Source organism: Arvicanthis niloticus, chromosome 1, assembly GCF_011762505.2.
Source record: "Arvicanthis niloticus isolate mArvNil1 chromosome 1, mArvNil1.pat.X, whole genome shotgun sequence".
NCBI classification, from domain to species: domain Eukaryota; kingdom Metazoa; phylum Chordata; class Mammalia; order Rodentia; family Muridae; genus Arvicanthis; species Arvicanthis niloticus.
Window position 1 is genome coordinate 68179831 of NC_047658.1, and position 24636 is coordinate 68204466.

General features: G+C 48.9%; 1 long non-coding RNA gene across 3 annotated transcripts in view; it reads left to right on the plus strand.

Moving 5' to 3' along the window:
• Window positions 1-94: 94 nt before the first annotated feature.
• The window catches only part of LOC143443116 (uncharacterized), a 27870-nt gene continuing 3328 nt past the window's right edge, over window positions 95-24636 (plus strand). Inside the window, exons 1-4 of one of the 3 annotated variants that reach the window (XR_013111861.1) lie at window positions 95-1346; window positions 2789-3089; window positions 3483-3674; window positions 14060-14244. This is a non-coding gene — a long non-coding RNA (uncharacterized LOC143443116). Of the gene's footprint in view, window positions 3090-3482; window positions 3675-14059; window positions 14245-16747; window positions 20116-24636 lie in introns of those variants that run through there. The other 2 variants (XR_013111862.1, XR_013111860.1) reach the window with 2 other exon arrangements.

A 24636-nucleotide genomic window follows, 5' to 3' on the forward strand; every position in this document is an offset into this window, starting at 1 on the left:
GAGGGTGCTCCCCCACCCACCCACCCACCCACTCCCACCTCCCACCTTTAGCATCCTCCTTCTCTGGGGCATCGAGCCTCCACAGGACCAAGTACCTCCCCTCCCACTAATGCCAGATAAGGCAGTCCTCTGCTACATATGTAGCAGGAGCCATGGACTGGCCCATGTATATTCTTTGGTTGGTTGCTGGGAGCTCTGAGGGGTCCTGTTAATTGATACTGTTGTTCTTCCTACGGGACTGGAAATGCAGTGACAAAATGGAGCAGAGGCTGAAGGAAAGGCCATCCAGAGACTGCTCCACCCTGGGATCCATTCCATCCGCAGTCCAAACCCTGACACTATTGCTGACGCCAAGATGTGCTTGCAGACAGGAGCCTGGTATGGCTGTCCTCTGAGAGGCTCTGCCAGCACCTGAGTAAGACAGATACAGATACTCACAGCCAACCATTGGACTGAGCCTGGAGACTCCTATGGAAGAGTTAGGGGAATGCTGAAGGAGCTGAAGGGGATGGCAACCCCATAGGAAGAACAACAGTATCAAGTCTCTTTTGATGTCAGTCCTGAGCCTCTGCATCCTGCTGAGCGTCCAGTTCATGGCACAGCTGTAGCTTCTGAGTGCCTGCTGTGTGCTGGGCCTACTGTGTGCTGAGTGCTTCTCCTCAGGAATACTTCCTCAGGGCTGGCCTCAAATGCTCATCTCCCTTCCCCAGCTTCACTATTGCTGGGATTGCAGGCGTGCACCATGTTCAGCCTGAGGTCATCTTATTTCTGTCTCCTTTCAGACAGTACAAGCTCCCCAAGAAGATATGACTTGCCCAAGGTCACCTAACCATCAGATAGAGCCAGGACCCACAGCCAGGCTGTCTGACTCCTAGGCGAGCACTTAACCCTACACTCTTGAACTTTCAAAGTCAAGATGGTATCTATTCAACCCTCCCTCTCAGGAGTCTCAACGTGTAGGTCGGAGCTGGAAAGGACTGAATAAGTGATCTAATCCTAGTCTCAGCACTTCATCAGACCAGCCCTCCCCCAACACACCAGCTTCAGTACACAAGCCAGTGGTCCAGAGAAGAGAAGTGGACACCCTTCCCTCCCCCCCTTTTCTGAGGAGCTATGATTTGGCGGGCCTGTTTATCATTGTAGGTAGGGTCAGGCTAAATAATGGTGATTTCAATGCCGTTACTGAGAGCCAATGCTATTGCTATGGCTTTGAAACACAAACAGAAGAAGAATCTATTAGTCACCAAGGAGCGTAATAAGCTTGTTGAGTAATCAGCCTGCCGGCCTTGGTACCTACGAACCACAAGGGTGATAAATGAAATACCACAGACTCTTGGACTCTCCAGGTGGGTATGGGGTAGGGAGGTCACAGGTCTCTCATCTAAGGCCTATCCCAGAGACAGGGAAACTGAGGCCAGAGAGGTTTATTCATGGTCCCCCAGAGTTCTGGAGAGAGGACGGAGTTCAGGTTGGAAGTCGGTGCTTGAGGACAGCCGTATACAAGCTCACGTGCCGGGGTCCCATACGGCATCTCCATTTTCCCTCATTTGCTTTTTCTCATCTGACAGTCCCCTTCCCTCCCCTTGTAGATAAGGCTGCCAAAGCTTCTAGAGGGGCTAGGGACAGGGCGTGGCTTCCGGAATATCCAGCATTGGGGACCAGGGTTGTGTCTTGTCTCCTTTAAGCCAGGCTGTTCACTTGCAGCTGTGTGGGTGGATCCAGACATCATCTGGGCTTTGCCAAAAGGACAGAGGCCCCAAAGAGTTCTTTAAAATTCAATCAGAAAGGGCCTGAAATCAAAGCCAGGCTTTAAATTCTGAGCATTCAAAATCCTGTAGTTGGTGTGAATCAGCTCTTTCCCTAGGAATATGACCCTCAGTCCTCAGTTTTCCTATTCTAGACAATGGGCATAGGAATGTTCCTCCATCAAGAAAAACTCTGCTGAGTGTACAGCCATCAAAGCTAACATTTCTGTACTTTTGATGTCAGGGTGCTGAGCTGAGCCACTCTGCAGGCATGCCTTCCTTGGATTCTCACTATAAGTTTAAGGCTAGGTTTCATCCTAGGAACTACGGGGCTAAGGCAACTAGGGCTCAGGAATCCAAAAGGACTTGTCCAAGACTCTCACAGCAGACCCAGTGTTCACACCCAGGAGGCAATGGGGCGCATTCTGTAGGTACTTCAGACAGGAGAGTAATGTGCCCTGGGACAAGTATCATGTTTTAGGGGATGGAGAGATGGCTCAGTGGTTAAGAACATTGACTACTCTTCCAGAGGTCCTGAGTTCAATTCCCAGTAACTACATGGTGGCTCACAATCATTTGTAATGGGATCTGACACCTTCTGATGTGTCTGAAGACAGCTACAGTATATTCAAATAAATATTTTTTTAATGAATCTTTTTCTTTTAATCTTTGGTTTTTCAAGATATGGTTTTTCTGTAGCTTGGAATTTGATTTATAAACCAGGTTGGCCTTGAACTCACAGAGATCCAGCTGCCTCTGTTTCCAAGTGCTGAGATCGAAGGTATGTACCACCACCCAGCTGGGACAAGAATCTTAAATCCAGCTGTGATGGTTAATATCATTTGTGTAGTCAATAGGATATAGAGTCAGCTAGAGCAGTGGCTCTCAACCTTCCTATGCTGCGACCTTTTAATACAGTTCCTCGTGTTGTGGTGACACCCCCCCACCCAGCCATAAAATTATTTTCATTGCTGCTTCATAACTGTAATTTTGCTGCTGTTATGAATAGTAAAGTAAATATCTGTGTTTTCTGATGGTCTTAGATGACCCCTGTGAAAGGGTAGTTCAACCCCAAAGGGGTGGCACCCCACAGGTTGAGAACCACTGAGCAAGAGGTGAGCGGCTCAGCAGGCAAAGTGCTTTCCATACAAACCCAACAACCCAAGTTCCACCTGTGACCAGCGTGAAAAGCTGGACGCAGGGACATGCTTCTGTGATCTCAGGACTCCTACTCTGAGATGGGAGGGTGAAAACAGGAGAATCTCCCAGAAGCATGTACCTCACCTAGCTCGGAGCATGCATCAGAAGAAAGCCAGGAGAGACCCTGCCTCAACAGGATGGAAGGTGAGAACTGACTCCTGAGAGGTGCCCTTTGACCACCCCCCTTCCCCCCCCACACACATGTTGGCACCCATGTGTCAGCATCACATTTATTATCACGACAATAACAGCTCTACTACTACTACAACAAAAGTTAGGCTCATCCAGGCGACAAACCTCTAGGCATGTCTGTGAGGAAGTTTCTAACCTGGGCTAACTGAGGTTAGGGGTCTATACAGGCAGTGCCATTCCACGGACCAGGGCTTCAGACTGAGTCAAAAGGAAGAGAGATGAGCACAGTTGTCCATCTCTCTGCTTCCTGACTACAGCTGCAATGTCACCAGCTGCCTCACGACCCTGCCTCCATGTCTTCTGTACTCTCAAACCTTGATCCCGAAGTTACCCTTCCTTCCTTAGGTTATCAGCTACTTTGCCACAGCAATAAGGAAAATCGCTAAAACACTTCCTGTAGAGAGGGGCAGGAAACAGCGTGCTGGCTGCAGGATGAAGTTCTGGTGGACCACTCTGAAGCCGCCATGATGTCACTAGCCATGGGCTGCATGGTATAGCTGGATGACAGGAGGGAGCAGGCTTCTGAGAACGGAGCAGGTATCTTCACATGGCTGTGGATTTGATTCTATGTGCAGTCTTATGGCAATTCTTACACTCCTTTCAGGAGACTGAGGGCCAGAGACAAGTGATGGACTACAAGTTTGACCCCGGGGCCCTCTTCTCACTGTCCCCAGCACATGCTCATACTTGCTGTAGGACATTATGGGAGTCACCCCACCTCTCTGGGCTTGATCTCTGTGGAGTGAGGAAAGGCCTTCCTGCCATTGCTAAGGTATTGGAAGAGCTCAGTGAGCTCATTCGTGTAGTGTTGTTGAAACTGATTACTCCTACTCAGACCGTCCCTGTGGCAGTGTGTATTCTTGCTACCACCCGCCCCAATGTTCTGGGTTTCCAAATGAAAGACACACACACATCCTTACAATTTTAGTATGCCTTAAACAGCTCAATGGCTGGGCCTCCCAAACCTTCACATGGCTAACACTTTCCCTCCGATATTCCTGAGTTATTACTTATTAAAAATCTATATTCCATCTTTGTTGCCCTAGACCCAGTCAGGAGGCCCCCTGGGGTTGTTCTTCCTCAGCTTCTACCTGATTGCTATGCCCTCTCTTCTGTAGCTCTTGGGCATGGCAGCTACTCCTTTCCTGGCATGGCAGCTCTCTTTCCCTCTCTTTTCTGATCCCTTGTCTGGGAATCCTAAAGTCCCACCACTGTCTGCCTGCCTAGCCATTGGCCACCGGCAACTTTATTTACCAATCAAAAACAACTGGGAGCAGGGACCCTCCACATCTTACATGAAGATTCTTGTGCAATTTTGGGAACCCAATTAACATAATACAAGCGTCAGACAAATCCACAGTAGTGTAGATGTACTTTGAAGTTCTGCTCATGACGGACACAGCTATGGGATTTCAGGGGACTCAGATTATTCTTTAGCTTGTAAGTATTACCTCCTCTGGCTTACCCAATGCATCAAATTCCATTAGAGCTGCTCCCTGGGTTCACCCTTTATCCCCAGTAAGTCCCCAAGAATAGCAGCCTGCTTAGAGCAAAATTGACCATTATTCTCAGACACAGGAACATCCAACCCACAGACCAGACGTGTCCTATGGATGTGACTCATTCGTAGATGACAGGTTGTTTCAGGATGTGTACATCTCTCCTAGAGCTTCCCCATTGTCATGGATGGGTCAAGTTCATTTGGTAATGAGACCAGCAAGGCAGATGGTCCAAGACAGCAGGATACTCCCTTCTTGGCAAAATCCTTGCTGCTATGCTCAGCCTCATCTTACAGATAGATGGATGCACCATATCCTTAATGGGCACAGATAAGGGTATACAAGTTCGGTGGCTGTGACTACTTGCATCCAACATGTCTGCTGATCTAGGTCTAGAAAGCAAAGCGGTAGCCTCTGGGAAGCCATGTTTTGTGGAATCAATCTGGGGACAGGAGACATTTGGGGAAGCTGCCCAGGGTGGGTGTGGCCTGTACACACGTCAGACCAGAACAGGCAGAATGGAATCTAAGGAAACTCAGGAGTAGCATTGTCAACACACAAACAGTTCTTTCCACAAAGGGATAACACTCTGTTTTAGAACCTACTATGAGTGAGCATGGCCCGGGAACAAAGACTCGGGTTTCTCCAAATACCACATGCCGCTGTGGAAGGGGGTTACATAAGACATGTATTAGTTACAGAACAAAGAAAATAATAAATCACAATACTTAGTAAATACACCGATGGAGGCCACTGATAGGTCAGTTATACAGCACAGCAGAAAGTCTTGCTCTAGGTTTCAGATGCTGTTTAATGACATCTTGAGGTCTTATATTGGCAAGACCTAGTGTTCTGCTAAGAATACATCATAAGGTCTTGATAGTCATAAGGATGTTAGGTCAGACACTGGGGTGAGCAACGGATGGCTTTCAAAGGGACTAAAAATAGCCCAAGATAACTTGGCTCCTTTCCACAATCTCAGAGTTTAGTTATTTGGCCTTGTAAAATCTTAACATGGGGTGCATTCTCCTCTCCTTTCCTTCTGGACTTCAGCTCACAGCAGAATGATTGGCATATTGCTCTAGGATTTTAATTTTCAGAATGATGAGTGTTTGGGCTGCGGTTGTCTCCAGTGCTAGGAGTGAGGTCATCTTCAACAGTGAGGTCTCAGATTGGAGTGATGTTGCTGGAGACGATGTCATCTCAGGGTGAGCCCTATGTCAAGGCAGTGCTGTCTTGGAAGTGTGGCCTTCCCTATGAATGCTTTCTCAAATCGATATGGCTTCCATGTTTGGATAAACCCATTTTGGGGAATTTGAACCTGTGGATTGTGCCTCTGTTACAGCACCCAGACCCTTCATCATAAGACTGCAGTCACCAGAGAGGTTGAAGCTACATCTGTCAGGGTTTGGTCTAAACAGGCCTCTATCAGATGAGCTTCTGTCTGCCCCATGGGACAGTCCATGATTAATGGGTCTTAGGAGTGTGTGTCTTCTGTCAGGCCTCCAGCTCTTATTACATGGAGACAAGATAGGAAACTTGTAAGGCTTAAGTGCTTAGGGCAAGAGCGATACTAATTTTAGAAGTTTTATTTCCTGGTGTTGTATTAGTTACTTGTCTTGTCTGTGAACTCATGCTTGGCAAGAGAAGCTCAAGGGAGAAAGGCTCTACCTCAGCTCCCAGTTTGAGAGGGGACAATCTGACATGGCTTGGTGGAGTTCATTGCAGCTGGCAGGTAGCTGGGCCTTTGTTACATCTCAGAGGATGAGGAGGCAGAGTTCTGGCTGGAAGCAGAGGCAGCCTTGTTGCCAGCAATCCCTCCCTGATAGGCTGAAGACTGCCAGTGAGACCTCATGACCAATCTTCCCAACAGCATCACCACCAGGGGATCAAGTTCAAACCTGTGAACCCATGGTGACATTTTGTCTCTAAACTCCAAAAGATGGAAATAGTAAAAGGGATTTGGGTGGCTGGGGTGATAGCTTAGCAGTTAACAACAGCTTGTACTGGTTTTTAGAGTTGTTGGGAATTGGTTCTGATGCTTTGTCTTGATTCAGCCCCCAAATCATAAATCTGCATGTCCAGATACTGAAGGTTCCTGTCCCCAATTGGTTTTTGATTGATCAATAAAGAGCCAATGGCCAATGGCTGGGCAGAGAGAGAGGCAGGACTTCTAGGTTCCCAGGAGAAGAACCACAGGGAAGAGAACAAATGGATCTCCATCAGAAAAAGGGAGTAGGATGGAGCAAGCCAGGAAGGCCAGGAGGGAGTAATGGCCAAAATGTAGGTACAAGAAGAAAAGCAGCTCCCAGAAGGGCTACCCAGAAGTCTCGAGCAGCAAAGTTAAGGGGGCTGCCCAGAAGGAGCCAGGACAACAAGATAAAATGTAGATTTAAGAGGTGTTAAGTCAGGAATTCTGGAGGGGAGAATGTGCTGGCTGCAGGGAGGGTTAGAAACGCCCAGCCATTGAGCTAGTCAAGACATAACAAAATTAGCTGGTGTGTGTGTGTGTGTGTGTGTGTGTGTGTGTGTGTCTTTCATTCATGAATCGAGAGAGTTCTTGGGCGGGTGCAGTGCAGGTGAGACCCTCCAGGGGCCAAAGCAGATTAACTAATTCAATACCTCATGGAGTGATGGCTTAGTGGTTAACAACAAAATGTCCTGGTCTTACAGAGGACCCATGCTCAATTTCTAACACCCACATCAGGCAGCTCATGATTGCCTGGGACTCTTGAACCAGGGAGATCCAGAGCCTATGGGTTCCTTGAGGTCCTGCATTCATGCCCACCCTAGACTCATATGCATACATATAATCAAAAACAACTGAAATAAATATCGTTTTTTTTTTTTTTTTTCAAGACAGGGTTTCGCTGTGTAACCCTAGTTGTGCTAAGACTCACTCTGTAGACCAAGCTGGCCTCAAACGCAGAGATCTGCCAACCAGTTCAAAAATAAATCTTTGCCAGGCAGTGGTGCCACATGCCTTTAATCCCAGCACTCTGGAGGCAGAGGCAAGGGGATCTCTGTGAGTTGAAAGCCAGCCTAGTCTATGGAGTCCCAGGGCACCCAGGTCTACACAGAAAAACCTTATCTAAAAAAACAAGAATAAATAAATAAATAAATAAATAAATAAATAAATATTTGAACAACAAGGAGAAGGAGTCTGAGCTGGGAGTGACTTGTCTAGCGAAGTGTTTACTTTGAAGACCTGAGCTTGATTGGCAGAACTACTGGGATGGTGACTTGTGATTGCAATACCTGCACTGGGAAAGCAGAGACCAGAAGGCCCCTGAAGACTGCTGGTCAGCTAGCCGAGCTTACTGAGTCCAAGGCCAGCAAAAGATCCTGAGGAATGAGAGGCAAGAAAACTCTGTCAGCACTTGGGAGGATTTCTGAGTTCGAGGCCATCCTGGTCTACAGAGTGAGTTTCAGGACAGCCAGGGCTACACAGAGAAACCCTGTCTCGAAAAACCAAAGAAAGAAAGAAAGGAAGGAAGAAAGGAAGGAAGGAAGGAAGGAAGGAAGGAAGGAAGGAAGAAAAGAAAAGAAAAGAAAAGAAAAGAAAAGAAAAGAAAAGAAAAGGAAAGAAAAGAAAACTCTGTCAAATGCCTCTCCAAGAGCCCTGCATTGTGGATTTTGAGAAGTGCAAATGTATGCTATTTATTATCCATGTCTGTGATTCAGACAGGAATAGAGCACACTTGAGTTAGCCTTGTACTGTGACCTTGAGATGAATATATATAATATATATACATAATATGTAATATATATATATATATATATATATATATATATATATATATATAATAGAAGTAATCCAGTAAAAAGTCCAGTAGTAGTCAGTATACATGTACACACACACATATACACATGCACACACACATATACACATGCACACACACATGCCACCACAGTCTGTCACATGCAGCGGTGAGCAGATGTTTGCAGACTGTAAACCACTAATGTGACTCACTCACTTAATCCAAGGGCTCCCAGGAAGCCAAAGAGTTGGGAAAGGATGGTGTTCTTCGGTCCTAAGAACTTGGCTGGTGACTGAGTGCTGGAGAAGCTAGAACTTCTTGCAAATAGAGCATGCTAAAGAAAGTACTCCTCGCAAATAGGGCATGCTAAAGAACCCAGCTTTGCTTTTATCCTGACTTATGGAGGCTTCAATAGGCGCTTCTGTGGTTTGAAGCACATTCGGTACCTGGTTAAGAGTGTCTCAAGCCCAGGATCAGGGAGCCATTGTTTCCATGAGTCTACGAGGTAACCGGGCTGAATGACAGGAACCTAAGACTGTGAGGGACAGCAGGTGTCCAGAAAGATGGGGACCACAGAATTGAGGAGCTAGAGCTGGAGGGAGTCCAAACCGCAACCTGGGTCTCTGTTATTCGGGGAACTGGTTCTGTCTAGCCCCTGGAAGGCTAGGACTGGAGAGGACTCTGGAGGCCATGGCAGCCGTACATGGCAACATTGCCAGCCCAGCTTTCCTCTGCATCCAGGAAACTGAACAAGGGTAGGACACCTTCAGTGTACCCCAACAGATGGGTGAGAGAGACATATAGTCTCTTCCTCTGCCTCTGCAGACTCCAGAGGCTGTTCTGCCCTGGGCATATGAACTCACACTCTGATGTGGCTTGGCCACACTTAACTGAGTATTTTCCTCTAAACACAATGAAAATAAGGCAATGTGTTATCCTTCACCATTAGAAAAGCCTACTTATGGAAAAGCCGCCGTCACCAGCTCAGCCCCGTCTCAGCTGGATTTTCCTATTCTTCAGAGCCCAAGCTCTCAGAAGAATCAGAATTCTAAGACTCTAGAATCATAGGATAATGGAAGTTTAGACTGATGTAATCACAGGTTCCTCCAATCATGGAATCACAGAAAGCCACAATGATAATCTAAGACTTGATTATGTTAAAACCAGAGGTTCCATACTCAAAATCTTTGCATTTGGAATCTTAGCATCTCAGCCAGCTTGTCTCTGTCAAAATGTCAAACTGCACTCAACAGTCTCACCTCCCATGACATGCATGATCCTTGTCTGGGGTCACAGAGCAAGTGAGACAGGGAGGCTGTGGCTGCATCCGCTAAGGAAGAGCCTAATGTTCTCAGTGATGCTAGAAAGACTGGTAGGATGCACAGACTGAGTCTGATCCCAGCCCTGCAGCAGCCAACATCCCTGCCTTGATAACAATCACACTCCTGGCCTTCTCTATACAGCAGGGACATAAGGACATCCCTCCATGGCCAGCTCGCCTCCAGTCACTTTCTAAGGTGTCTCTTGAGATGGCAAGGCCCTAACAACATCGTGTTCTCTGGAAGGCTCTGGGAACCTGATGCGATTCAGAGGTGGACATCAGGAAACACAAGGGTCTGGGCTTAGAGTCAGGTCTGAGAATAGCAACTCCCACCCAGCAGGGAAGGACACAGTTAAGCCGTTTTGGGGGGCATCCACCTTCACCCCACATCCTTTCCCTGACAACTAGTCATTCACGTTGTTCCGTTTCCTTGTGTAGAGGGTAGAGAATAGTATCCTTGGCTCAGTTCAATCTGCTTTGCTCCTGGGTGAGGCTGTTCCTCAGGCTCAAGTAATTTATCTAGAACTTAGTCCCCAGCTGTACAAGTTCTTTGAAGTTGGGGGGAGAAGCCAAACACTACCGACTTTGTAGTCCAGAGCAAACAGCCCACAGCAAGGTATACAGTTCATTTCTCTAGATGAGACCTCAACAGCCACAAGGTCCATGTGTTGGAGTGGCCATCTTAGCCAATTCTCCACAGAATTAGAGTCACAAGGTAAGGAACTGACCACGGTGTGTCCGTAGCCCAGCTCCTCCCTCTCCTTGTGCTCATTTCTCCACACAGGGTGCTGTTGGTCTTCTCAAGTGGGGTTGTTTAAGTATTGAGGGAGAGGGGGTTGAGGCTGGAGGCCTCCTTTCAGGGACATCAAAGGCCACCAAGCCTCCCTCACCCTCTGTGGGAGGTCTGAGCCCCTACCCTGTCAGCATGTGGCAAAGTCAAGTTCCCTCCACAGGGGCAGGCATGCTGGGGGCAGAGGAGAGTGCAGGCTGGGATGGGATCAAGTTGCCCTGAGTGGAAACAAACTCCAACCCCAAACCAAACCCAAATAGAGATTCCAGGAGGAATTGGGTGTCCCAAGCCGCTCCAGGCTAGGCTGGAACAGGGAGGGCAAGCAATGAACTCAGGGCTCTGGGCTCCCCAGGGCCTCTGTGGTTCCCAGGCCTATGGAAACCAGCAAGCCTGCTCCTCCCTGGGAGACCCAGGCAGATGGAATTCTATCCTGTGAGCCGGCAGCTTGCCATAGGGGTGGGAGCTCAAGCTCTGTTTACATCTGTCTGACAAACACCCACAGAGCCCTGAGGTGGCTGAGGAGAGTAAAAGCTAACACCACAGTGTCTCAGCTACTTGAAAGGTGCGGGTACATTAAAGTAATGTGGGCCAGCCCTTAGCCTCTCGTAGGACACTGGTGTAGACCAGAGTCCTGCTCAGGGGAGCCCTGGCTGGCTTCCATGAGCAACAGCAACACGAGGTAAATGGGCCCTGGTACTCCTGAGGAGCTGAGAATCACCTTGGCTTGGTCTTTGACAGAGAGATTTGTGTGAAGGAGGAAGGTAACAGATTGGCCAAACACAGTTCTTTCTGTCAGATAGGTCTAGGGACAGTCCCTCTCTTTGCTCTTACTGCCTCAACAGTGGGGCAGATTGGGTCCTCCCTTGATATATGGATCAGGAAGGTGCAGACAGGTGCTCAGAGCAATGAGCCCCCCTGCCTTTCCAGGCAGCCTAGGCATCTGTCTGCCCCCTGCTTCCTTTTCACTTCAGCACAGAGCCTGAACGAACGCCAACTCTGAGGAGACCTAAGGGCCTCCATGGCCTGTTGTGGTGGAGTTTGCTTTGGAATGTGCCTGCCACTCCCCCACCCCCTTTTAATCCTGGCTTGTGTTCCCTCCTTGTTTTTTCCCACATGTCTTTTATGCTCCTTTGTCTTTTATGAAACTGTTTTCTGTTATATGAACCATCTTTGATGTACACTGGTGGGTAGATACCGCCTGGGGTGACTAAGTGTCTCAACCTCTCCCTGAAGGTCAAGCCTGAGAGCTGTTTACCCAAGGGTGGACACTTTACTGTTGCTGGACGGAACACGTGCTCTACTGCTCCGTGGCTGCTCTCTGGGTGGAGGCCTATGGAGCTTCTGTCTTCTCCCACCAAGCCAGGAAGCCAACTACTGATAGCCTCAGTTACAAGGCACATGGGGCCTGGCCACCTCCATTCCTGGGTGCATTTCTAGCTCCCAAAAGACGGAGGCTGGCCCTTGCCTAGCTTGCTTTCTAGTCCTAATAGTTGATTCAACTTAAAATGTGGTGTATCAGTGACTCCCACTGCCTCCTGTGAGGCCAGCCAGCAGCCAACACCCACCTTGGGCTAACTGAGGCATCTCAATTGATGCATCTGCTTCTCCAATGAAACTCTTCTCCTCTTCTTGGTGTCTTTGTCCCTTCTGGGCCCTGTGTCACCTCTGTGTGTACACATTCTGAGAAAGCCTGGCTGACTCTGTGACTGGCTTCAAATGGACATTTCAGGAGACAAAGCCTAAATCTCTGTTTCCAAGAACTGGGCAAGTCCAGGCAAGTCCAGGCCTCAGAAGCTGTCCTGCCACCTGGCCTGGGCAAGGACAATGGATCAGCAACAGTTTCCAGAATTCCTCAACAACAGTTTCCAGCCTCCATGCCCTGATAATGGAATGCTCCTAGAGATAAAGGTCTCCTACCCCTAGATTCCCCTAATGTGCTTTAAATCAGGCCTGTGAGCTCACTTGGTTGTCTATCTTGGTAATGGGAGGCCCCAGCACGCTGGACTTAGGAAAGCAAGCAAGCAAGCAAACAAACAAACAAATACAACCACAACAAAACCCCCACTCTTTGCTTTTATATACTATTTGAGTCCAGGGTATCATTCTTCGGCAAATCATGGACCCTTACAATGCCACTATTTCTACTATATGTTGTTTGTTCAACCAGCTCAGCCCACTCTACTACTCCTAAGGACCACAAGAAAGCAAAAAAAAAAAAACTACCCAGAAGAAGCCTTTAAGGGGGGGGGGGCTAATGTTGCAAATACTGGGTGTAGCGTGAGGAAACCTCCCACACTGCCCTGAAACCTTGGAGCCGCCCTTCTTATGTTGCCAGAAAGGTGGAAGCATCTTCTTGTGCATAGAGTGCAATTCCTCCACTCAGCCGGCCCTCAGGCACTGCTCCACCATCCACAAGCTTTGCACTGCACCAATCACAGGCTTTTGTTGAATCACTGAGGAGGTTGTCCATCTCCTGTCCTGCGAGTGTGGCTGGAGGGGAAGCTGGATTCTCTAGAGCTCACAGGACATGTCCTCTGAAGCAGGTGCACACTGTCTGGAGCTACTGCAACCGGGGAGAGGCTATGGGGCAGAAGCTGGGTTGCAGCAGCAGCTGTAGCTGCAGTGGTCTTTCCAGCTGGAGGGGACCCTCCTTGGAGTGACCATGTCATGTTCAAAGCAGCCAGACCGCCATGCTGACAGTTTAGATAGTTGTCAAAGATGGGGCCGCTTGCTTCATGGCTTCCTGGCAGACAGACACTGGGAAAGGGTGTGTCAGTGTCACCAAGGAACTGAAAGGCTTGCTTGCTACAGTTTTGCTCATTTACAGAAATGAATACAGGAAGACACACAGGACTGTGTGTGTGTGTGTGTGTGTGTGTGTGTGTGTGTGTATGTGTGTGTGTATGTGTGTGTTTACAACAAAAACTTACCATGGAATTGACATTCTCAACAGTGCTTGACCCCTAACCAAATACCCTTAGGGAGCACTGGATTGCTCTGATCTGTCCCGTTGTCACTCCCAGGGCTGCTGCTGCTCTGGTAAGCTCTCTGGCAGGCAGCCTTCACGCCTCTACCTCTCTGAGCTCTGAGTTGCACCCAGAGGGATGAGTATGACATCAGTCCCTGCTAAGAGTTTTGAAAGCACCCCTCCCATGCATCCCAGGCTGGCCTCAGCTCTGGCCTCATCTCTGCCTTGGGCTGTGGCCTCAGCCATTGCTCGGCTCCTTTTCTGGTTACAGCTTTATGCTGCCTATATTCTGGGCGGCGTCCTATGTCTTTCCCAGTTCTGTGTTTCCCCACACGGCCTCCAAAGCAGGGATAGACCTCAGTGGGTGGGTCCTGAGATCCAGAGTGTCAGGCTTCTGAGCAGCTGAGGGACTGAGAGCACAGGGATCTTAGAGCCTGTTATAGGGGTCATAGAGCTTAATATAGGATGAATTACATTTCACTCCCCAACACGTGCTGATTTTCTTACCCTGGGTCAGAAAATGTCCTCATTTGGAAATACAGCTTTTCAGATAGATACTGAGTGCAGTTTGCTTGGTTTCCAGTGAGTCTTCAGTACCACTGTTATCCTTGTCACAAAGACAAAAGAAATGTGTCACACCAATGGCTGAGACTGGAGAGCTGTAAGCTACAAGATGCAGAATGCCAAGGCTTGCTGGTAGCCAACAGAAACTGGAAAGAAGCAGAAAACTCACTGGGGAACTGACTCAACCAATAGAATGTCTGCCTTGTAAGTATGAGGACCCGAGTCTGATCCCCAGAGTCCAAGTCAAAAACGCTGGGTGCTGTGGTGCTCGCTTGCAGTGCCAGCACTGGAGAGGCCTAGGCCAGTGAGAGAGGCCACCTCAAAGGCAGAGCAAGCCTGAGAAATGACAGCACTTACTGCCTAGGATCCTCGGGGGGAGCATGGCTAAGATAGCCCTTTGGTTTTGGACTTTTGGCTTCAAGAAGTGTCTAAGAGGGCCTGTGAAGTGACTCAGTAAGTAAAGGCGCCTGCTACCAAGCCTGATTCCCTGTGTTCCATCCCTGGTACCCATATGGTGGACACGGAGAGTCAATGCTCACATGCTGTATTCTGATGTCTATACATACTTTGTGGAAACACACACACACACACACACACACACACACACACACACACACACACGGGGTGTAACAAGAAGAGGTATAAGAACCAGCTGCCATGGTTTGAAGCCCCCGGTCTGTAATCTGTTGTTCTAAAAGCCCTAGCAAAGTAGTGCAGGCCCCTCAGCTGCTCGCAGACGGGACCCAGCTCCCCTCCAGCCCTGAGTGCCCTTTATAGTGGAGAAATCAGCTCACGGCCCTCCTTGGCTCACACTTCTCCTGTAGCTATCTCTGCCATCCACGATCCTTCAAACTGATCCCACAAATTGGCTTTCTCTCTGTATTAGTTGCTTTTTGTGTCATTGTGACCAAAACACGTGACAGAACATGTTACATCTAGGAAAGATTCAGTTGATTCTGCTTTTGAGGATTCAGGGCATCATAGTCAAGGAAGGCATGACAGATCAGCTCGGTTCACAACGTGGTGGCTGAGGACCAGAGAAAGGGGAACTTTTGTCAGTCACCTGATTTCTATATCATCATCATCATCACCACCACCACCACTACCATCATCACCATCACCACCACCATCATCTTTTTTTTTTTTTTTTTTTTGAGACAGGGTTTCTCTGTGTACCTTTGGCTGTCCTTGAATTTACTCTGTAGACCAGGCTGGCCTCGAACTCAGAAATCTGTCTGCCTCTGCCTCCCAAGTGCTGGGATTAAAGGCGTGCGCCACCACCACTCGGCCTGACTTGTAGTTTAAAATATTTTTCAGTTACACGTTATTTGTGTGTGTGCATGGGTGTTGTGAACACATACAGAAGCCAGAGGGCAGCTTTCAGGAGTTGGTTTTCTCCTTCCATGTGGGTCACAAGGATCAAACTTAGGTTGTCAGGCTAGGTAGCAAGTGCCTTTATCCTCTCAACTTATTGTCTATTTTTCCACCCTTTATTCTCTCTGGATCACCTGACCATGGGATGATGCCGTCCACATCCAGGGAGGGTCTCCCCCCACCAGTTCATGTTCTGTGGAAATACTTCACAGGCTCACTCAGAGGTTAGCCTCACTAATCCCCCAGGTGGTGATGCTGCTTCTGCTTCTGCTTCTGCTTCTGCTTCTGCTTCTGCTTCTGCTTCTGCTTCTGCTTCTGCTTCTGCTTCTGCTTCTGCTTCTGCTTCTGCTTCTGCTTCTGCTTCTGCTTCTGCTTCTGCTTCTGCTGCTGCTGCTGCTTCTTCTTCTTCTTCTTCTTCTTCTTCTTCTTCTTCTTCTTCTTCTTCTTCTTCTTCTTCTTCTTTTCTTCTTCTTCTTCTTCTTCTTCTTCTTCTTCTTCTTCTTCTTCTTCTTCTTCTTCTTCTTCTTCTCCTTCTCCTTCTCCTTCTCCTTCTCCTTCTCCTTCTCCTTCTCCTTCTCCTTCTCCTTCTCCTCCTCCTCCTCCTGTTCCCCTTCTCCTCTTCCTCCTCCCCCTCTTCCTCTTCCTCCTCTTCCTTCTCATTCTTCTGATTAAAATCCTTTCATTGGATGCATTTTTGCCTGTATGTACATCTGTAAACGATTCACATGTCAGAGGATGGTGTCAGATCCCCTGGAACTAGGGTTACAGGTGATTGTGAACCACCATGTGAGTGCTGGCAGTCAGACCCAAGTCTTCTGGCAAAGTTGAGCCATCTCCCAGGCTCCTCCCAGAGGACTCTTAATCCACCTGTCAATCACTCTCCCACTGCCTCCTTCAGTTTGATCATTGGAGGAGACAGTGTTTTCCTCCCCTCCCTGGCTCCCTTGATGCTGCACTAGAAAGCGGCTCTACCAGGCCACTTCTGTCCATGCCCTAAAGCCTGTCTGGGGTAATGATTTCTTCTAGAAATAATAGTCAACTGTTTTTTAGATTTTCTGTAGGCCAGGTACCAAGCTTTCTATACGCCATTTATCTCTCACTTCTGGGAAGCAGGTAGCTTTTTAAATTTGGATATGAAGTATCCCCTCAAAGGGGTCAAAGAGTGAACTTTATGATGCTTAAAAGCTTGGTTCCCCAGCTGCTGGCGCTGCTTAACATTAGGAGGTGAGTTCCAGATGAAAAAGACGGGTCCCAGGGGTCGGGCGGGGCTGTCCTTTGGACTGTATCTTGCCCAGGATATCAATCTCCCCTGACCTTTCTTCCCTCCATGAAGTGAGAACACTTTAGCCACGTGCTCTGGACGCCATGATGTTCTGCCTCACCACAGGTCCAGAAACAAAAGAGCCAAGGACTCTGAGCCGAAACCTCAGAAACCAGGAGCTGAAATAAATCCTCCCTGTCTTCAGTTGCTTCTACCAAAGAGATGAAAACCATGAACCACAGCAGCCCTGTCCCCACTTTAAGGGAAGGGAAATTGAGGCAGACGGGGTGCCAAGAGCTTTCCCCAGTTGCAGTGGGTCAGGACTAGAGAGGCTGTGCTCCCCACTGGCTCATGATGTCGCCCACTTTGTCTGCAGAGCCCCCACCTCTTCCAGAACATCTGCTTCTCCCGGCCTCGGCTGCCACATGTTTCAGGAGAACAAATTATACTGTAACAGGAGGTGAAATCAAACGCCGGCCAAATAGTTCTCCACGGCAATTTCATGCAAAATAATTCCAAGGCATCCATCTCCTCGCTGTGTGGGGTGAGAACACATGCAGACAGGGGGACGGGCTAGCCAGAACCTAATTGGCCCTCACAAATAAATAAACAAAGCACAGACGACACCATGGTCCACAGGCAGCTAGAGCATAAATCACTGCTTTTATGGGACCAGTAGCCTGTCAGAGACCAGACCCCCCACCTGGTCTCTGAAAGAGGATGCCAGTGGATATCCTTGTCATCTGGTCTGGGACCACTCACCGATGGGTAAGCCTGGGGTCCCCTGCCAGGCCCTCACCTCACCAGGCAGCCACCTCATGCCCCAAGTGCACAGACCACATCACACTCGCACACACTCATTCTTTCATTTCTTCTGCAAGTCATGCGTAAGTAAGCACTCAGTAAAACCTTGAATGATTAAGTTTGCTCATTTCTCCCTCCCTTCCACCGTGTCTCATAAGAATATCTCCTGCCTCTGTGGTGTGACACTCCTGCAAGATGCAAAGCACTTAGCCGGGGCAGCCAATTTGCTGAGCTGGGTCCCATGGCAACCCACAGTATATACACGACAAGGTGTATGTGTTGGGGGTGGGGGGTGGACAGCCCTTCCCCCCTCTGTGACAGATCTGTGCCCTGGCTCCTACCAAGACTCTTTCAGTGGAGGGTGATTCACTAAATAGCCGATGTCCCCATGTCCCTTGAAAGGCTGAGTGTTGCCTGTTCTCTGAGCAGTTCTCTTCAGTGTTCCTTCTGCGTGCTTGTCCAAGGAAATCCCCTAAGCCTGCCAACCAGGCTGGAGGTTCATGGCTCCAAGGCCACTATTACCTCTCTTCTAGGTCTTCATTTGGCAGCAAGTTTTGGTGAGTGACCGCTGTGGCCAATCTCATTTTCTATTCCAGTGATCATTGTTGTGGGGTAGTCACCAGAGAAGACTGCTTGGACATGGGTTTAGCCCGACAGAAAGTCTTTATTAGCCAGACAGTGACTACACTGGTGTTAGGATCCCAGTGTAGCACTGAGTCTTTCTCAAGGTGTTCTGGGTCGACCTGCTTCAGTTAACAAGAAGAGTTAGCCAGAAGCAGAACTACAGAAGCTAAAAAGGAAGGTTAGGGCATTTAGACACTTTCCTAGAACTGAGTGGCCTTTGATGGGTTGGGCTTTGCCTTAAGCTTTGCCAGGTGGTGCTGTCTACCTGCTGAGTAGCCTGAATGGTACTTCCATCATGGAGTCAGTTGTGCTAAGGACTGGGGGCCTTGTTGCAATTATGATTTCTTTTAATCCATCCATCCATTCGTTTAAAAAATTGTGTTAAGATACACAAAGCTTACCATGAGTGACATTGATAATGTTGCTCACCATTATCTGGTTCTAGAACATTTTTGTCACCCTCAGAAGGAAATCCCCTTCCTATTATGCATGTAATAATTTCCATCTCCCTCTCGCTGGCCTCCAGCTCACAATCCTGCCTCTGCTGGAATCACATGCACGGGTCACCAAGCTTAGCTTAGCTTGTTAGTCAAAATTTCACTTTAAATGTCCTTTCAAGTTGAGGAATTTCACGCTGGTTCCATTTTCTTTTCCTCTATTTTTATCTACTCATCCACTCACTCATCATTCATTCATTCACTCACTCATTCATTCATTCCTTTGGTTAGTTAGAAGACAGCGTCTCACTATAACACCCAGGCTGGCCTCAAACTCACATTCTTCCCATCTCACTAGTTCTTAAGTACTGTTGGTGTGGTAAACCTGTACCAGCATGCTGGGTGCCCCCAGCGGTTTTGTTTTGGGTTTGGGGGTTTGGAGACAAGGTCTCACTATATAGCCCTGGCTGTCCAGGAACTCACTCTATAGACTGGCCTCAAACTCAGAAATCCACCTGTCTTGCCTCCCCACTGCTGGGATTAAATGTGTGCACCACCACACCTGGCTAACATGTTTTTTAAGACAGGGTCTTTGTATCCTGGGTTGCTCTCACACTCACTGAGTAGTCAGAGATGACCTTGAACTCTTGATCCTCCTGCCTCTGCCTCCCAAGGGCTGGGGTTACCGGCCTGTGCCACCACATTCACTTTCTATGATGCTGAGGATGAAACCCACGGCTACATCCACGCTAGCAAAGCACTCTCCCTGTGAGCTATACCCCAGCCTTCCCCAGCTTCTTAATGATCTAACACCTTGGTAGGTGTGAAGGAGCCGATGGCGCTGCTAGTTCAGAACCCACTCTTGCTCACCCAGTAAATCCAGGCCGCTGACTGTCATGCTGAGAAGGCTCCAGGGTCAGGAGTAGAAGGTGGCAGGGAGGATGCTGGAAGGCGTGTTGGTTTTGGCCCCTGGGCAGATGCTGACGCTGTTCTCAGACGGGTGCAGGGTTTGATGGCACAGCCTCAGCCCCAGCTCACACCTCGAGGTCTCTGCACGCACCATTTCCTCTAGCTGGACTCTTCTGGAATTTCTCCAGGCTGTAGCTCCTATTTATCCTTCAAAACCCAAACAATGTCACCTCTGCCATGGGGCTGGCACTGAGCCCCAGTGTTGCCTGCAGCAGGCTCTCCATTTGAGAGTAGAAAGTGAGTGGCCTGTGGCCCTGTGGCAGTCCCCTGGCTAAGGGCTCCCTTGCCTCGGCCCTGCAGCCCCTGCTTCCACATCAGAGTACCTTCTTCCTCTGTATCTCTGATGCCGCGACTGTCCTAATGCTTGAGACAGGAACCTACAAAGTCCAGCTCAAGAATGCAAGACAACTCTAAGATCTTTTAAAGAGATAACTTACATTCCATGTCATTTTCCCATTTAGAGTTCCAATCAATAGCTCTTGGTATACTGTGTTTTTATTGGGCTTTAATTATGGTAAATTATCTACCATATACAATTTAGCATTTTAATCATGTTTTACATTAGTTTATTAACACATGTAAATTATATGGAATAAAAAATTTTACCATGCCAGTTTTAATCATGTTTTAGAGTTATTCCTGTGTGTGTGTGTGTGTGTTTGTGTGTGTGCGCGGGCACATGTGCTTGTGTGTGTGCATATATATGTATATTATACATGCACACACACATGTATAATACAGTATATTAGGGGACAACTTTCAGGAGTGGGTTCTCCTTTCTACCACGTGGGTTCCAGGCATGGAACTCGGTTTTCAGGCTTGGTGTCAAGTGCCTGTATCGTCAAGTCAGTGTCAGGTGCAGAATTCAATACCAGTGACTTCATTCATGATATTGTGTAGTAATAGCCTGTCTTAGTCACTGTCCTATTGCTGTGAAGAAACACCATGAGTAAGAGAAATCATATAAAGGAAAGCATTTAACGGGAGGGTGGCTTACAGTTCTAGAGGTTAGTCCATGACCATGATGGTGGGGAGCATGCAGCGTGCAGGCAGACCTGGCGCTGGAGCCGTGGCTGAGACCATACAAGACAGCTGAGAGTGACGTAAACTCTAACAGCCCAGCTCAAGAGGGGAAACCTTTAGGATGTCTCCTCACAACGATGGAACAATGACTAAGGTGCAGTCTAAGACTCCATTTTCGGGCAGACCTGTCTCAGTCCTGTGCTTTTGTCAGTAGCAGTATGGTCCTCCCTCGGAGATCCCACTTGTCTATCTGGAAATGCTTCAGACAGCCACTGGGAAGGACTGTGGAGCCCTGTATATACCACGATTGTGTGCCTTGATCACCTCTGTGCTGGGTGGCCATGGGCAAGTTCTTGGTCCTCTATAGCATCAGTTTCTAGCTTTGACAGGATGGTTTGGATGAAATGAGCTTACAGCCTAGGAAACTTGCCATCTGGCACTCAGTGGTCTGCCCCATAGTAAGTGCTTCACTACAGCATCAGCTGGGGGCTTATGTTTCTACTAATGAGAACTTATCTCCTATCACGGTAGCCATAGCAACTGTAGTTAACCATATGTCATGGCTACAGGTGACTACTAGAACTGAGAGCTGAGGTGTCTTGTGGGTCTTAGGTAGGTGGCGAACGGTCATGAGGGACTGACTTAGGACAGGTGGGTGCTAACAAACTCAGCCAAGGATCTGGGACTCTGTAAGGCAGAACAGGAGTCCATCATTCCCAGGGACTAAAACTAGATAGTCTGAGCACCTCTGTGGAGGACTAGAGGATTGTGCTGAGGGAGAATGGCTTAGAGAGGGGTTTGGCAACTGGAGACCCTCTATGTCAGGAGCCTGGAAAGTCCCACGAGTTCCACCCTGGGCTATAGTAAGAGACCATGTCTTGAAAAGGAAACGGGGGTGGGGGTAAATAACTCATCAGAAAAAGGTACTCGCTGCTAAGTCTGATGACCATGAGAGACTCATGCCGCAGAAGGAGAGAATGAACCCCTACAAGTTGTCTTCTGACTGCCACAAGCCCAGCACACACACACGACATTAAAAAGGAAATGAAAATAGAGAGAGAGAGAGAAAAAGGTCTACAGGAAACTGATTATCAGAGACAACTTCAAAAACATTGTAGTCAGTTATCTCATCGGGCTGAAGGATCACGTCACCGAGAGGGAAGTGGCATTGATTAGACGCAGTAGTACAGGTGAGCCTAACCTCTCAGTCAGGGGAGCACCTGCCCCATCCCTGCCGCAAGCTCCTTCTCTGGGGCCAGTGTGAACCCAGTACTCTGCAGCTGTGTGTGTGACATGTGAAGTGATTGAGTGAAATGTCCCTCATAGGGTCTGGCATTTGACACCTTGGTCCCCAGTTAGTGACACTGTTTGGGGAAGCTTAGGTGCGGCTATGCAGAGGAAGTACGTCACTCTGAGTAGGCATTAAGAGTTTAAGGACTCTTGACATTTCAAGTTCGTGCTGTCTGTTTCCTGTTGGTGGTTTGAGATGTGACCCCCCTCTTCCCCACAGGCTCCAGCTGCCTCCTGCTTGCTCCATGCCTGCCTGCTGCCATGCTTCCTGCTGTGATGGTGAGGGACTCTTAGACCCTCTAGAACTATCTGCTAAAGTAAACCCTTCCTTCCATGAATATGGCCACAGTGTTTTATCACAGCAACAGAAAGCAATACAGTGTCCTGGCATGCTGGGATGTCAATGGGTGTCACCTGCTTGTGGGGTTGTTCTGTGGCTTCCCCGTAAACGTTACTGCTCAGAAAGGCCTCTAGGAGGAATCCAAGCCATTACAGAGGAGGAGAGGTGATGGCCCAGGGCTAAGACTCCAGTCAGCTGTCTGCATCTTGACCAGTCCCTTCCTCCCCCATCAAAGTGCTAGGATGGTTAGCACTGTGGGCTACTCAGAGGTTAGCTCTATGGACCCAGGTCAGCCTTGCTCCCTCCCCTCAGCTTTCTCGGGCCTTCATCATCACTACCATAGGATGGGACCCCATATTCACCAGCTTCCCATCCTCCCTTCAGCCTTTTCCAGATCTGTCCCAGAAAGACTTCCTACTGGCCATCCCTGACCCTGACCCAGCAGTTCCTCCCTCTCCTGCGGCCCCTCCCCACCCAAGTCCTGGGGACTTTTGGCTTCTCTCCTTTTCCCAGGAGTCAAATTCACATGGCTTCCTCTCCCTCCTCTGCAAGCTGCTGCCTCTGCTCATCCTACAATCTGAAGGACACAACCCCCTCCTCCATTGCTCAAGAGAAGAAATCCTGTACAGAAAGCTTTAAAATTATGCCCCGCGCACACACGAAATTATATCTCGGAGGTTTGATCTCTCAGAATTTTATAATTTGAAATTTTTATCCTTGGGCATTTTAACATTTATGATTGCATCATTGGAGAACATAGTATCAGCCAGTCTGCTGCCCCTCCAACTGAGCCTGGGGTCCAGCTCTCCAGCCTCTCCCTCTAGGGTCCTGGTGCCCAACCTGCAGCTATTCTCAGACTCCCTCCTGGGTTCCTCCATACTCTTGGGTCATCAGCTAGTTCTTCCACCCAAAATGGCCACTCCCTCTACCCATGGCTGCTCTCGAATCTCCTTCCCCCAGTAGCACCAGCAGCCAGGCCAGCTGCCTTGTGGTCTACACACCCAGTTTGGCTAGTGGGTGTGGCTGGAAACCTGGGACACTCAGACCCACACTCAAGACTCTCTTGGTATGTGCCACTTCATCCTGTATCTCTTGAAGGATTGGGTATAGCCTCCACACCAAGAGAATTCCTGGCTCCAGAAGGATTTGCTTCTCTCCAGCCTCCCCTCAAACTAGGAGGTGGAACTATAGCATGATGGAGAGGGTGGTCTTCTCCAGGGTAGAGGGGCTGGAGTGCTTCCTTCCAGCTTTCCCAGCCCAGCGAACCCTCCAGAGTTGAAGATGGGGTACAGAAGATGCATGTTCCAGCCGCATGGAGATTCTCAACCTAGGTTTTCTCAATGAGAAAACTAGGTTTCCTCTGAACAGTGAGGAGCTGGCCTTCTAGGGTTATCTAAGGGATTCTGTGGGTTTTGTTCTTTGTTTAGAATGTCACCTGAATTGGGAATACCAGCCCTCCCACTGAGGCCAGATCCAGCTTGCTATCCAGGAGCTAGGACAAGCTGGGAAGGTACAAGGCAGAGACTGTTGCCCACCAGCAGTGTGTCCCCAGCCTGCTGCCCAACAACACCCATGACCTGGGCATGTTCCATTGGCTGGCTGGTGGGCAGGGCTCTGTTTTACCAACAGGGTGACCAGGCCCCAAGGCCTGCCAGATTCATACACCCAACTGATGCTAAGGTAGAACCCAAGGTGTCTCACAGCTTCATGCATGCCTGTATCACAGCCTGGTGTCACAGCCTGGTCCTGATGGGACAGTCATGGGTTCCAACCCTCTTGGGTGTCATGGGCTGCTCTTAAAGCAGCAGTCTGTTCTGGACCACTGGCTGAGCAGCCCATGACACCCAGATGTCTCCCTAACACCCATGCCTGATGCCTGAATGTCACCAATAGAACCTTCACATTTGGGTACAGCATGTGTCCCAGGTCCTTGTGTCTAGCACAGGTCCATTTCCCACATCTTATGTGTGCCCTTCCAACTCCCTCCCCTAAGTCCCTTAAGGATATACATGGTCCTAAAGGAGGAAACCAGAGGTGGCAGGTTCAGCCCCCTGATGGGAACCTCTCCCCCCATCTGGGCCACCCTACCATGTCCAAGGAGGCTGCGGATCACTGGTGAGAGGGCTACCCATTTCCTATGGCCTGGAGACAGGCTGAGCCACACAGCACCATTGTTGGCCGCTGTTATCTCGGGAAGTTCTGCCTGCCACATCCGGAAGAGGCAGCAAGGCCCCCACAGCCTTGGCCTCACCTCTTGGAAGCAGAAGAGATCCACAGGGTTCAGATTACACACATTCCTCTCCCAAGGAAGTCTGGGTTTAACCTGGAGGCCCTGAGAAGTCATGGATAGCTGAGTAGAACAGGTCCCTTGTGTGAGCTTCAGAAAGACTGTCCTTAGCGGGAATCAAGGAGAAACTGGAAGGGGTGAAGCTGCAGAAAGGACCGTAAAAGGCAGCCAGTGGTGAAAGCCCCAT